This window comes from Rhipicephalus microplus, unplaced genomic scaffold (assembly GCF_043290135.1).
Source record: "Rhipicephalus microplus isolate Deutch F79 unplaced genomic scaffold, USDA_Rmic scaffold_137, whole genome shotgun sequence".
NCBI classification, from domain to species: domain Eukaryota; kingdom Metazoa; phylum Arthropoda; class Arachnida; order Ixodida; family Ixodidae; genus Rhipicephalus; species Rhipicephalus microplus.
The window spans coordinates 232,501-245,926 of NW_027464709.1; the positions used below are offsets into that span (position 1 = coordinate 232,501).

Genomic DNA, 13,426 nt, shown 5'->3' on the forward strand with positions numbered 1-13,426 from the left:
TTTCCCTGCAGGCTTCCTTCCGACTCGAAGTCCTGTGGCGGTCTCAACGAGGTGCCACATCCTCAATGCAGTCGGTCGCCCCCGTTTCGGTTGGGCTCTGGCACGACGGTCGCCACCGTCTCGCCCTTGAGTGGCCGCTGTTGGCGCTCGCTGTGAGGTGTTCAGCGTGCTGTCCGTGTTGCCGACGCGGTCAAAACGAGTCGACGGCTCACGTTCCCTTGTGCGCCGAAGGCTCTCTTGATATGTGATCCGACCCTCAGACAGACGAAGCCAAGGGAAGACCCAAGGCCGCAATGTGCGTTCAAAGAATCAGTGCTCAGTGTGTCCTGCAATTCACACCAAGTCTCGCAGCTGGCTGCGTTCTTCATCGACCCGAGAACCGAGTGATCCACCGCTTAGAGTCGTGAAAAAGTGTTTGTTCAATTCCGTACAGTCAAAACCAAACGTTTCTGGCACTCGGCCAAACAGTGGCCAAGAAGGGCGCTTTTCAGCGCACGCTTGGACTCCAAAACTCTGCCGCGCCTTTTTCGGCTGCCGCAAATCGAGCAAACGGTGTGTTTCGGACGGCGTTTCGCTTTCGCTACTTGCGAGTGCTTTCGTGGTCCACCCCTCTATAAATACTCGGGAGGCGTCGAAGCCGGTTCTCCAAGCCGGACCCGTAGGTATCGTTGTGTGCTCGCTCTCATTGGCCCGCCTAACCAGAAAATGCCTGCGGTACACCCATTTGGATAAGAGTGCACGCAGATGCGGGCCTCGACGGCTACACATTTCCTCGGGCGGCCGCCTCCCGGCCTCCGTGGAGCGCGGGATGCACGGTCCCATCGACAAGCCTCTCCCGTTTTTACCGTGGCGTCGCGGTTCACCACGGCAGGCGGGTCGGTCTCCTCCGCATAAAAAGGGGGACCCCCGCTTTTTGTTCCACGAAATCGCACAAGCTTTTTTCGCATCCACGGTTTGCCACCGCACACCAAAATGCCGATCCGGCTGCCTACTTTAGCCAACAGGTGGAGCCAGGCGCGCCGTACTTGCGCGGCACTTCCCACGTCCACCGAAGTCGGTGCCAAGGACCACTTTCGGCGCCGGAGCCGCGTACGAGCCTACTCGAGGCGGAAGAACGAAGCCAGCAAGGGCCTGGCCGCAAGTGCGTTCAATTGTCGGGACGTCCAAGTCCCTCGTTCTTCCGTGCTTCCTCTTTCGGCAAGTCGTTGCGGCACCTTCCCAAAGCGCGCAGACCCGCTAATCGCGACGAGCGCGACGTGGCCGTGCCGCCTTTCCCTCGGCAGCAAGCAAAACGCCTGGCAACGTCGACGCTCCCCTAACCGCGATCTCGCACCGTGTTTCGTGTGGCAAATTCAAAAGCCGGCCGGCGCTGCTGCAACCATTACGGTCGGTACGCATACGCCGCGGAGGGCGGGACGGTCATCGGAGCGTGCGGTTCCTCCATCGAGTACTGCGCACCTCGGCCGTCGCATCGCCGTGCCATGACCGGCCGCGCGTCAACGCGAACCGGTGCCAGCGAGATCCCTCGCCTGCAAGAACCGACCGGCAGCCTCCGTCACCCGAGGACGCGGAGGCGCTTGCCGCGGACGGCGGGACGGTATGCACTGGTGCACAGCGGACCCGTCACATCGCCAGTTCCTTGACCGACCGCCGACGCTTGTGCCGTTCCTCTCGTACTTGGCAGTCGCCGCGCGATTGTCGGGTCTCGTTCTTGCACGCTCGAACGGTCGGGAGGGCACTCGGCTGGCGTTTCGGGAACGCGCAGCCTCGCCTTCTACCGACGTAACCACGACTCGCCGTTCGCGCTCCGCCGCTCCTGTTTACAGTACTAGGCGGTCCCGCAGCGGTCGGGTCGCGCATTTCGAGCGCTTCGAGCCACGGTGCTGTGGCGGGTCGAAAGCCGACCTATGAGTGCGTTGCGCCGTTTGTACCCGCGTCCGCCACCTGGCCGACCGTCCAAGGTCGCGGTGTTGGCGTCCGCTGGGCGCAACAATTTGTCACGGGGTGCCGCTCCACATTCAGGCAGCCCCGTGGGGAAAAGCCGACCCCGCGTCCAAACGGGGTCAGCGGCAGAAAGTGTCGGGCGCAGACGCAGCTGAGGCGCTCACCCTTCACAATCCGTTAATGATCCTTCCGCAGGTTCACCTACGGAAACCTTGTTACGACTTTTACTTCCTCTAAATGATCAAGTTTGGTCATCTTTCCAACAGACCGGCGCAACCGAAAGGCCGCGCCGGACATCGGTCCGAAGACCTCACTAAATCATTCAATCGGTAGTAGCGACGGGCGGTGTGTACAAAGGGCAGGGACGTAATCAACGCGAGCTTATGACTCGCGCTTACTGGGAATTCCTCGTTCAAGGGGAACAATTGCAAGCCCCTATCCCAATCACGAAAGAAGTTCCACGGGTTACCCAGTCTTTTCAGACAGGGATAAAGACACGCTGCTTCCTTCAGTGTAGCGCGCGTGCGGCCCCGGACATCTAAGGGCATCACAGACCTGTTATTGCTCTGTTTCGTGCGGCTAGGAGCCGCTTGTCCCTCTAAGAAGGTTGTAAGGTGCTGGGAACCCCGCACCTATTTAATAGGCTAGAGTCTCGTTCGTTATCGGAATTAACCAGACAAATCGCTCCACCAACTAAGAACGGCCATGCACCACCATCCACCGAATCAAGAAAGAGCTCTCAATCTGTCAATCCTCCCAGTGTCCGGGCCGGGTAAGTTTTCCCGTGTTGAGTCAAATTAAGCCGCAGGCTCCACTCCTGGTGGTGCCCTTCCGTCAATTCCTTTAAGTTTCAGCTTTGCAACCATACTTCCCCCGGAACCCAAATACTTTGGTTTCCCGGAAGCTGCCCGCCGAGTCATTTGAGTAACTCAGGCGGATCGCTGGTTGGCATCGTTTATGGTCAGAACTAGGGCGGTATCTGATCGCCTTCGAACCTCTGACTTTCGTTCTTGATCAATGAAAACATTCTTGGCAAATGCTTTCGCAGTAGTTCGTCTTGCGACGGTCCAAGAATTTCACCTCTAGCGCCGCAATACGAATGCCCCCGTCCGTCCCTCTTAATCATTACCTCGTATTCCAAAAACCAACAGAACAGAAACGAGGTCTTGTTCTATTATTCCATGCAAGTTTATTCAGGCGACTCGCCTGCGTTGAGCACTCTAATTTTTTCAAAGTAAAAGCACCGGCCATCTCGAGGCACACAATGAAGTGCACCAAGAAAGAACCGGCATGATGTTCAGTCCGAGCCGTCGCATCGGGTAGATGCACTACTCGTCTGGAACTGAGATCCAACTACGAGCTTTTTAACCGCAGCAGCTTTAGTATACGCTATTGGAGCTGGAATTACCGCGGCTGCTGGCACCAGACTTGCCCTCCAATTGATCCTCGTTAAAGGATTTAGAGTGTACTCATTTCAATTACGGGGCCTCAAAAGAGTCCCGTATTGTTATTTTTCGTCACTACCTCCCCGTGCCGGGAGTGGGTAATTTGCGCGCCTGCTGCCTTCCTTGGATGTGGTAGCCGTTTCTCAGGCTCCCTCTCCGGAATCGAACCCTGATTCTCCGTTACCCGTAACAACCATGGTAAGCAAGTAACCTACCATCGAAAGTTGATAAGGCAGACACTTGAAAGAAACGTCGCCGGCTCGTGGCCATGCGATCAGCACAAAGTTATCCAGAGTCACCACACAATACGGGCCGAAACCCGATCGATCTTGGTCTAATAAAAGCACCCGTTACCCAAAGGGCTCCAGGCTCACTGCATGTATTAGCTCTAGAATTGCCACAGTTATCCAAGTAGGAAGAAACGATCTAAGGAACCATAACTGATTTAATGAGCCATTCGCGGTTTCGCCTTATTTCGGCATGTACTTAGACATGCATGGCTTAATCTTTGAGACAAGCATATGATTACTGGCAGGATCAACCAGGTAATCGTTCGACTGCGCGTCCGTCCTCGCCTTCGGCGGGCCGGACGCAGTCTGTGTGCGGCGGAGGCCACCTTCAGGCGCCCCAACACGCTTATTTTGCACTCCGAGATGACGGCGTTCGAGCTCGCTACGGCACAACCTTCCCGAAAGACGAGTGGGAGCCGTGCGGCAAGAAGCACGTTCATGCTCGCTCTTTTTCGTTGCATCGACTCGGTCGCGCCGTGCGGGTTGCCCAAGCCCGCTGCACTGTCGGTGGACCGGCCGGAACTAGCAACGGAGCCGAGACTGCAAAGCCGCCAGACGACGGGTCACGCCCGCGTCTTCGGCGCTTTCGCATCTGAATCGCCCGAGGACGACACGGAACACACCTCGATATCGTGGTAAAACGGCACCGTCCGACAACCAGCCCCTAACGCATCAAGCGGATGAGGCTGCAGACGACTGCCGTGGATTCCCCTGGAGCAGACCCGAGGACACGCTTGACGAGGCCGAAGCCCGCCGCATATCAGACACCCGGTCGCTTTCGCGTACGCCGCTCACGAGAACCCCCACATAATAGCAGCGATAAGTACCCAGACCTCCTTGGGCACTAATACGAGCGTACTCGAGAAAATTTCACCGCGGGTGTGCCCCGAAACGTGTGGCACGTTGAGCGTGCCACAAGTCTACGTCGCTCTCAAACCCGCCGAGGTCGTAGAATTTGCGACCCTACTCACGAAATTCCCACCGAGGATACGGCCGCAAACGTACCGCACCTTGGGTAGGCCACGAGTTTGTGCAACACTACGCTGACGGCACAGCACCGAGGTCGTGCGCGCACGCACGGGAAAATTCCGCCGCGGTTTCTGCCGAAAACGTGAGGCACCACGACTCTCCGCAAGTTCGCGTCGACTGCGAAAGACCGAAGTCGTGAACGACGTGTCCGCTACTCGCCGCCGACACGCTGGACACCAAACGTACAACGACTCGACGGCGTCGTAGAGGCCCACGACGCGGTTTTCCTTAACGACGTCTCGGCGTGGCACCGACAGGTTAGAACGGCCGACCAACGTTCCCTGTCCGCCGTTCGGCTCAGTCGAAGGGCTCGGCGACTTCGGCAACGCTGCGAAGCCGCACGGTGACGCACGCCATGTCCCCATTTTTTTTTTCTTTCTGCGTCTGCCGGGGTGCCCCTATAATAGCAGCGATAAGCACCCAGACCGCCGTGGGTCGCTCGCCCCGGCTGACGTGGTTTTTCGTACTCCTGCGGCGGTCGCCGTCAAGCACGTCCAAATACGCTACTTTCGTGGGCGCATTCACGCTCTTTCGCTTCGCCGGAGTGCCAGCACTCACTCTGCCAAAAACGGCGAACATCCGAGCGGCGGTTCCCACTTTTGCGTCGGCGTCGCAAACCCCGCCCCGGCAGACGAGGTTTGCCGTACTCGTGCGACGGTGGCCGGCGGGCACGTCGAAAGACGCCGATATCGTGCGCGAATTGGCGCACCTTGGCTTCACCGGAGTGCCGCCACTGACTCCTCCAAAAACGGCGAAGATCCGAGCGGCGCTTCCCACTTTCGCATCGGCGTCCCGAACTCCGCCCCGGCTGACGCGGTTTACCGTACTCGTGCGACGGTCGCCGGCGAGCACGTGGAAAGACGCCGATATCGTGCCCGAATCGGCTCCGTTCGGCTTCGCCGGAGTGCCAGCACTGGCTCGGCGAAAGACGACGAACATCCGAGCGACGGTTCTCACTATTGCGTACGCGTCGCAAACCCCGCCCCGGCAGACGCACTTTGCCGTACTCGTGCGACGGTCGCCGGCGAGCACGTAGAAAGACGCCGATATCGTGCCGGAATCGGCCCCGTTTGGCTTCGCCGGAGTGCCAGCACTCACTCGGCCACAAACGGCGAACATCCGAGCGGCGGTTCCCACTTAGCCGTCGGCGTCCCGAACTCCGCCCCGGCAGACGCGGTTGCCGAGCTCGTGCGACTAGCGACCGCGAAGCCGTCTCGCGACGCCGCTTTCGTGCGCGGCTCCCACTGCGACCTGGGTCACCCGAGGTCGACGAGCAAAAAAGAATGTCGAAAAAAAATTTTTTTTTTTTGCGTCTGCCGGGGTGCCCCTATAATAGCAGCGATAAGCACCCAGACCGCCATGGGTCGCTCGCCCCGGCTGACGTGGTTTTTCGTTTTCCTGCGGTGGTCGTCGTCAAGCACGTCCAAACACGCCACTTTCGTGGGCGCATTCGCGCTCTTTCGCTTCGCCGGAGTGCCAGCACTCACTCTGCCAAAAACGGCGAACATCCTAGTGGCGGTTCCCACTTTTGCGTCGGCGTCGCCAACCCCGCCCCGGCATACGCGGTTTGCCGTACTCGTGCGGCGGTGGCCGGCGGGCACGTCGAAAGACACCGATATCGTGCGCGAGTCGATGCTTCTTGGTCTCGCAGGAGGGCCGCCACTCACTCCTGCAAAAACGGCGAAGATCCGAGCGGCGCTTCCCACTTTTTCGTCGGCATCGCAAACCTCGCCCCGGCAGACGCGCTTTGCCGTACTCGTGCGACGGTCGCCGGCGAGCACGTCGAAATACGCCGATATCGTGCCCGAATCGGCCCCGTTTCGCTTCGCCGGAGTGCCAGCACTCACTCGGCCAAAAACGGCGAACATCCGAGCAGCGGTACCCACTTAGCCGTCGGCATCCCGAACTCCGCGCCGGCTGACGCGGTTGCCGAGCTCGTGCGACTAGCGACCGCGAACGCGTCTCGCGACGCCGCTTTCGTGCGCGGCTCCCATTGCGACCTGAGTTACCCGAGCTCGACCAGCAAAAAAGAAGGTCGAAAAAAAATTTTTTTTTTCTGCGTCTGCCGGGGTGCCCCTATAATAGCAGCGATAAGCACCCAGACCGCCGTGGGTCGCTCGCCCCGGCTGACGTGGTTTTTCGTACTCCTGCAGCGGTCGCCGTCAAGCACGTCCAAATACGCCACTTTCGTGGGCGCTTTCGCGCTCTTTCGCGTCGCCGGTGTGCCAGCACTCACTCTGCCAAAAACGGCCAACATCCGAGCGGCGGTTCCCACTTTTGCGTCGGCGTCGTAAACCCCGCCCCGGCAGACGCGGTTTGCCCTACTCGTGCGACGGTCGCCGGCGAGCGCGTCGAAAGACGCCGATATCGTGCGCTAATTGGCGCTCCTTGGCTTCTCCGGAGTGCCGCCACTCACTCCTCCAAAAACGGCGAAGATCCGAGCGGCGTTCTCCACTTTCGCATCGGCGTCCCGAACTCCGCCCGGGCTGACGCGGTTTACCGTACTCGTGCGACGGTCGCCGCCGGGCACGTCGAAAGACGCCGATATCGTGCCGTAATCGGCCCCGTTTGGCTTCGCCCGAGTGCCAGCACTCACTCGGCCAAAAACGGCGAACATCCGAGCAGCGTTTCCCACTTTCGCATCGGCGTCCCGAAGCCCGCCCCGGCAGACGCGGTTTGCCCTACTCGAGCGACGGTCGCCGGCGATCACGTCGAAAGGCGCCGAATTCGTGCACGAATCGATGCTTCTTGGTCTCGCAGGAGGGCCGCCACTCACTCCTGCAAAAACGGCGAAGATCCGAGTTGCGCTTCCCACTTTTTCGTCGGCGTCCCGAACTACGCCCCGGCTGACGCGGTTTACCGTACTCGTGCGACGGTCGCCGGCGGGCACTTCAAAATACGCCGATTTCGTGGGCGCATTCACGCTGTTTCGCTTCCCCGGAGTGCCAACACTCACTCTGCCGAAAGCGGCGATCATCCGAGCGGCGGTTCCCACTTTTGCGTCGGCTTCGCAAACGGCGCCCCGGCAGACGCGCTCGTGCGACGTACTCGTGCGACGGTCGCCGGCGAGCACGTCGAAAGACGCCGATATCGTGCTCGAATCGACCCCGTTTCGCTTCGCCGGAGTGCTGCCAGTCACGGCGCAGAAAACGGCGAACAAGTGTTTTTTTTTTTTTCCTAGAATTTGTGTTATAGAAGGCACATTTGATATCGGACGATAATTTTCAACTTTATCACGCGCACCGATTTTCGTGTAGAGGTTTGCAAGTTTATGGGAATTTCTCCACTTGGAATAATGCGATTTAGTAGTACTACGAGAACTTCATGGATGTACTCAAGGGTACGGGGCAAGTCAGTTACGTCAACACCTGCAGATTTTTTACACTTCAAACTGAAAATTGTTGGTTGTGAGTCCTCGTGTGATATTAAAGGCCGATTCGCTAACACATAGAACAAAGAAAGAAAGGAAGAAAAAACGCCCGCGCTCGCTCAAGAAACCTGGGTTCGCAACAAGTGGCAACAACAAGCAACCGAGCGAGTGCGCCAAAACCCGTGGCGGCCGAACAAACGCGAAGTCCCAACCGCGTCAGCCGGGGCGGCACGGGACAGGAAAAATCACTTCAGCCGGGGCGGCGGGGCACCGAATAAACCTCGTCACCTCGTCGCAGGATAAAAGAGGAAACAAAAAGTCTAAACAGCGTCTGCTGGAGCGAATGCGTAATAAAACAACAACAACAACAAAAAAAAACACCCGCGCTCAAGAAGTCTGCAATCCTCACAAAAGGCGACTGTGACCGAGCAGCGTCAGCCGGGGCCGTGCGGAAACGGAAAAACCGCGACTACCGGGGCGTCGAGGCACCGAAAAATCCACTTCAGCCGCGGCGAAAAAAAAAAACAAAAAGAAAGACGGAGGGGGGGGGGGAACCACGTCTGCCGGGGCGAAGGAAAAAAAAAAACGCGTCTGCCGGGGCGAGCCCGGGTGCGGCACCACCGGGAAAACTGTGGCAAACAGACATGGCGATCGAGTGAGTGGGCCGCCAGCCAGGCTCAGCCAAAAAGTGCAAAGTCCGAACTGCGTCAGCCGGGGCGGCAAAAACCGCGTCAGCCGGGGCGGCGCAAAAAACCGCGTCTGCCGGGGCGGCACGAAACCGCGTCAGCCGGGGCGGGGCGAAAACTGCGTCAGCCGGGGCGAAAGAAAAAAAAAAACGCGTCTGCCGGGGCAAGCCCGGGTGCGGCACCACCGGGAAAACTGTGGCAAACAGACATGGCGATCGAGTGAGTGGGCCGCCAGCCAGGCACAGCCGAAAAGTGCAAAGTCCGAACCGTGTCAGCCGGGGCGACGCAAAAACCGCGTCAGCCGGGGCGGCGCGAAAACCGCGTCAGCCGGGGCGGCACGAAACCGCGTCAGCCGGGGCGGCGCGAAAACTGCGTCAGCCGGGGCGGCGCGAAAACCTCGTCAGCCGGGGCGAGCGAAAAGGGGGGGGGGGGGAACCACGTCTGCCGGGGCGAAAGAAAAAAAAACGCGTCTGCCGGGGCGAGCCCGGGTGCGGCACCACCGGGAAGACTGTGGCAAACAGACATGGCGATCGAGTGAGTGGGCCGCCAGCCAGGCTCAGCCCAAAAAGTGCTAAGTCCGAACTGCGTCAGCCGGGGCGGCGCGAAAACCGCGTCTGCCGGGGCGGCACGAAACCGCGTCAGCCGGGGCGGCGCGAAAACTGCGTCAGCCGGGGCGAACCCGGGTGCGGCACCACCGGAAAAACTGTGGCAAACAGACATGGCGATCGAGTGAGTGGGCCGCCAGCCAGGCACAGCCGAAAAGTGCTAAGTCCGAACTGCGTCAGCCGGGGCGGCAAAAACCGCGTCAGCCGGGGCGGCGCAAAAAACCGCGTCTGCCGGGGCGGCACGAAACCGCGTCAGCCGGGGCGGCGCGAAAACTGCGTCAGCCGGGGCGAAAGAAAAAAAAAACGCGTCTGCCGGGGCGAGCCCGGGTGCGGCACCACCGGGAAAACTGTGGCAAACAGACATGGCGATCGAGTGAGTGGGCCGCCAGCCAGGCACAGCCGAAAAGTGCTAAGTCCGAACTGCGTCTGCCGGGGCGGCACGAAACCGCGTCAGCCGGGGCGGCGCGAAAACCGCGTCTGCCGGGGCGGCACGAAACCGCGTCAGCCGGGGCGGCGCGAAAACTGCGTCAGCCGGGGCGAGCCCGGGTGCGGCACCACCGGGAAAACTGTGGCAAACAGACATGGCGATTGAGTGAGTGGGCCGCCAGCCAGGCACAGCCGAAAAGTGCTAACTCCGAACTGCGTCTGCCGGGGCGGCACGAAACCGCGTCAGCCGGGGCGGCGCGAAAACCGCGTCTGCCGGGGCGGCACGAAACCGCGTCAGCCGGGGCGGCGCGAAAACTGCGTCAGCCGGGGCGAGCCCGGGTGCGGCACCACCGGGAAAACTGTGGCAAACAGACATGGCGATCGAGTGAGTGGGCCGCCAGCCAGGCACAGCCGAAAAGTGCAAAGTCCGAACCGTGTCAGCCGGGGCGACGCAAAAACCGCGTCAGCCGGGGCGGCGCGAAAACCGCGTCAGCCGGGGCGGCACGAAACCGCGTCAGCCGGGGCGGCGCGAAAACTGCGTCAGCCGGGGCGGCGCGAAAACCTCGTCAGCCGGGGCGAGCGAAAAGGGGGGGGGGGAACCACGTCTGCCGGGGCGAAAGAAAAAAAAACGCGTCTGCCGGGGCGAGCCCGGGTGCGGCACCACCGGGAAGACTGTGGCAAACAGACATGGCGATCGAGTGAGTGGGCCGCCAGCCAGGCTCAGCCCAAAAAGTGCTAAGTCCGAACTGCGTCAGCCGGGGCGGCGCGAAAACCGCGTCTGCCGGGGCGGCACGAAACCGCGTCAGCCGGGGCGGCGCGAAAACTGCGTCAGCCGGGGCGAGCCCGGGTGCGGCACCACCGGGAAAACTGTGGCAAACAGACATGGCGATCGAGTGAGTGGGCCGCCAGCCAGGCACAGCCGAAAAGTGCTAAGTCCGAACTGCGTCAGCCGGGGCGGCAAAAACCGCGTCAGCCGGGGCGGCGCAAAAAACCGCGTCTGCCGGGGCGGCACGAAACCGCGTCAGCCGGGGCGGCGCGAAAACTGCGTCAGCCGGGGCGAAAGAAAAAAAAAACGCGTCTGCCGGGGCGAGCCCGGGTGCGGCACCACCGGGAAAACTGTGGCAAACAGACATGGCGATCGAGTGAGTGGGCCGCCAGCCAGGCACAGCCGAAAAGTGCTAAGTCCGAACTGCGTCTGCCGGGGCGGCACGAAACCGCGTCAGCCGGGGCGGCGCGAAAACCGCGTCTGCCGGGGCGGCACGAAACCGCGTCAGCCGGGGCGGCGCGAAAACTGCGTCAGCCGGGGCGAGCCCGGGTGCGGCACCACCGGGAAAACTGTGGCAAACAGACATGGCGATTGAGTGAGTGGGCCGCCAGCCAGGCACAGCCGAAAAGTGCTAAGTCCGAACTGCGTCTGCCGGGGCGGCACGAAACCGCGTCAGCCGGGGCGGCGCGAAAACCGCGTCTGCCGGGGCGGCACGAAACCGCGTCAGCCGGGGCGGCGCGAAAACTGCGTCAGCCCGGGCGAGCCCGGGTGCGGCACCACCGGGAAAACTGTGGCAAACAGACATGGCGATCGAGTGAGTGGGCCGCCAGCCAGGCACAGCCGAAAAGTGCAAAGTCCGAACCGTGTCAGCCGGGGCGACGCAAAAACCGCGTCAGCCGGGGCGGCGCGAAAACCGCGTCAGCCGGGGCGGCGCGAAAACTGCGTCAGCCGGGGCGGCGCGAAAACCTCGTCAGCCGGGGCGAGCGAAAAGGGGGGGGGGGGGAACCACGTCTGCCGGGGCGAAAGAAAAAAAAACGCGTCTGCCGGGGCGAGCCCGGGTGCGGCACCACCGGGAAGACTGTGGCAAACAGACATGGCGATCGAGTGAGTGGGCCGCCAGCCAGGCTCAGCCCAAAAAGTGCTAAGTCCGAACTGCGTCAGCCGGGGCGGCGCGAAAACCGCGTCTGCCGGGGCGGCACGAAACCGCGTCAGCCGGGGCGGCGCGAAAACTGCGTCAGCCGGGGCGAGCCCGGGTGCGGCACCACCGGGAAAACTGTGGCAAACAGACATGGCGATCGAGTGAGTGGGCCGCCAGCCAGGCACAGCCGAAAAGTGCTAAGTCCGAACTGCGTCAGCCGGGGCGGCAAAAACCGCGTCAGCCGGGGCGGCGCAAAAAACCGCGTCTGCCGGGGCGGCACGAAACCGCGTCAGCCGGGGCGGCGCGAAAACTGCGTCAGCCGGGGCGAAAGAAAAAAAAAACGCGTCTGCCGGGGCGAGCCCGGGTGCGGCACCACCGGGAAAACTGTGGCAAACAGACATGGCGATCGAGTGAGTGGGCCGCCAGCCAGGCACAGCCGAAAAGTGCTAAGTCCGAACTGCGTCTGCCGGGGCGGCACGAAACCGCGTCAGCCGGGGCGGCGCGAAAACCGCGTCTGCCGGGGCGGCACGAAACCGCGTCAGCCGGGGCGGCGCGAAAACTGCGTCAGCCGGGGCGAGCCCGGGTGCGGCACCACCGGGAAAACTGTGGCAAACAGACATGGCGATTGAGTGAGTGGGCCGCCAGCCAGGCACAGCCGAAAAGTGCTAAGTCCGAACTGCGTCTGCCGGGGCGGCACGAAACCGCGTCAGCCGGGGCGGCGCGAAAACCGCGTCTGCCGGGGCGGCACGAAACCGCGTCAGCCGGGGCGGCGCGAAAACTGCGTCAGCCGGGGCGAGCCCGGGTGCGGCACCACCGGGAAAACTGTGGCAAACAGACATGGCGATCGAGTGAGTGGGCCGCCAGCCAGGCACAGCCGAAAAGTGCAAAGTCCGAACCGTGTCAGCCGGGGCGACGCAAAAACCGCGTCAGCCGGGGCGGCGCGAAAACCGCGTCAGCCGGGGCGGCGCGAAAACTGCGTCAGCCGGGGCGGCGCGAAAACCTCGTCAGCCGGGGCGAGCGAAAAGGGGGGGGGGGAACCACGTCTGCCGGGGCGAAAGAAAAAAAAACGCGTCTGCCGGGGCGAGCCCGGGTGCGGCACCACCGGGAAGACTGTGGCAAACAGACATGGCGATCGAGTGAGTGGGCCGCCAGCCAGGCTCAGCCCAAAAAGTGCTAAGTCCGAACTGCGTCAGCCGGGGCGGCGCGAAAACCGCGTCTGCCGGGGCGGCACGAAACCGCGTCAGCCGGGGCGGCGCGAAAACTGCGTCAGCCGGGGCGAGCCCGGGTGCGGCACCACCGGGAAAACTGTGGCAAACAGACATGGCGATCGAGTGAGTGGGCCGCCAGCCAGGCACAGCCGAAAAGTGCTAAGTCCGAACTGCGTCAGCCGGGGCGGCAAAAACCGCGTCAGCCGGGGCGGCGCAAAAAACCGCGTCTGCCGGGGCGGCACGAAACCGCGTCAGCCGGGGCGGCGCGAAAACTGCGTCAGCCGGGGCGAAAGAAAAAAAAAACGCGTCTGCCGGGGCGAGCCCGGGTGCGGCACCACCGGGAAAACTGTGGCAAACAGACATGGCGATCGAGTGAGTGGGCCGCCAGCCAGGCACAGCCGAAAAGTGCTAAGTCCGAACTGCGTCTGCCGGGGCGGCACGAAACCGCGTCAGCCGGGGCGGCGCGAAAACCGCGTCTGCCGGGGCGGCACGAAACCGCGTCAGCCGGGGCGGCGCGAA

The 13,426-nt window shown here is 62.1% G+C and overlaps 2 non-coding genes across 2 annotated transcripts; both read right to left on the reverse strand.

Annotated features, from left to right (window-relative positions):
• Positions 1-250: 250 nt before the first annotated feature.
• LOC142791064 (5.8S ribosomal RNA) lies at positions 251-403 on the reverse strand. The gene has a single exon (XR_012889981.1). It is a non-coding gene; the product is annotated as a 5.8S ribosomal RNA (ribosomal RNA).
• Positions 404-2,122: 1,719 nt separating this feature from the next.
• On the reverse strand, positions 2,123-3,937 carry LOC142791102 (small subunit ribosomal RNA). The gene has a single exon (XR_012890010.1). It is a non-coding gene; the product is annotated as a small subunit ribosomal RNA (ribosomal RNA).
• Positions 3,938-13,426: the final 9,489 nt, after the last annotated feature.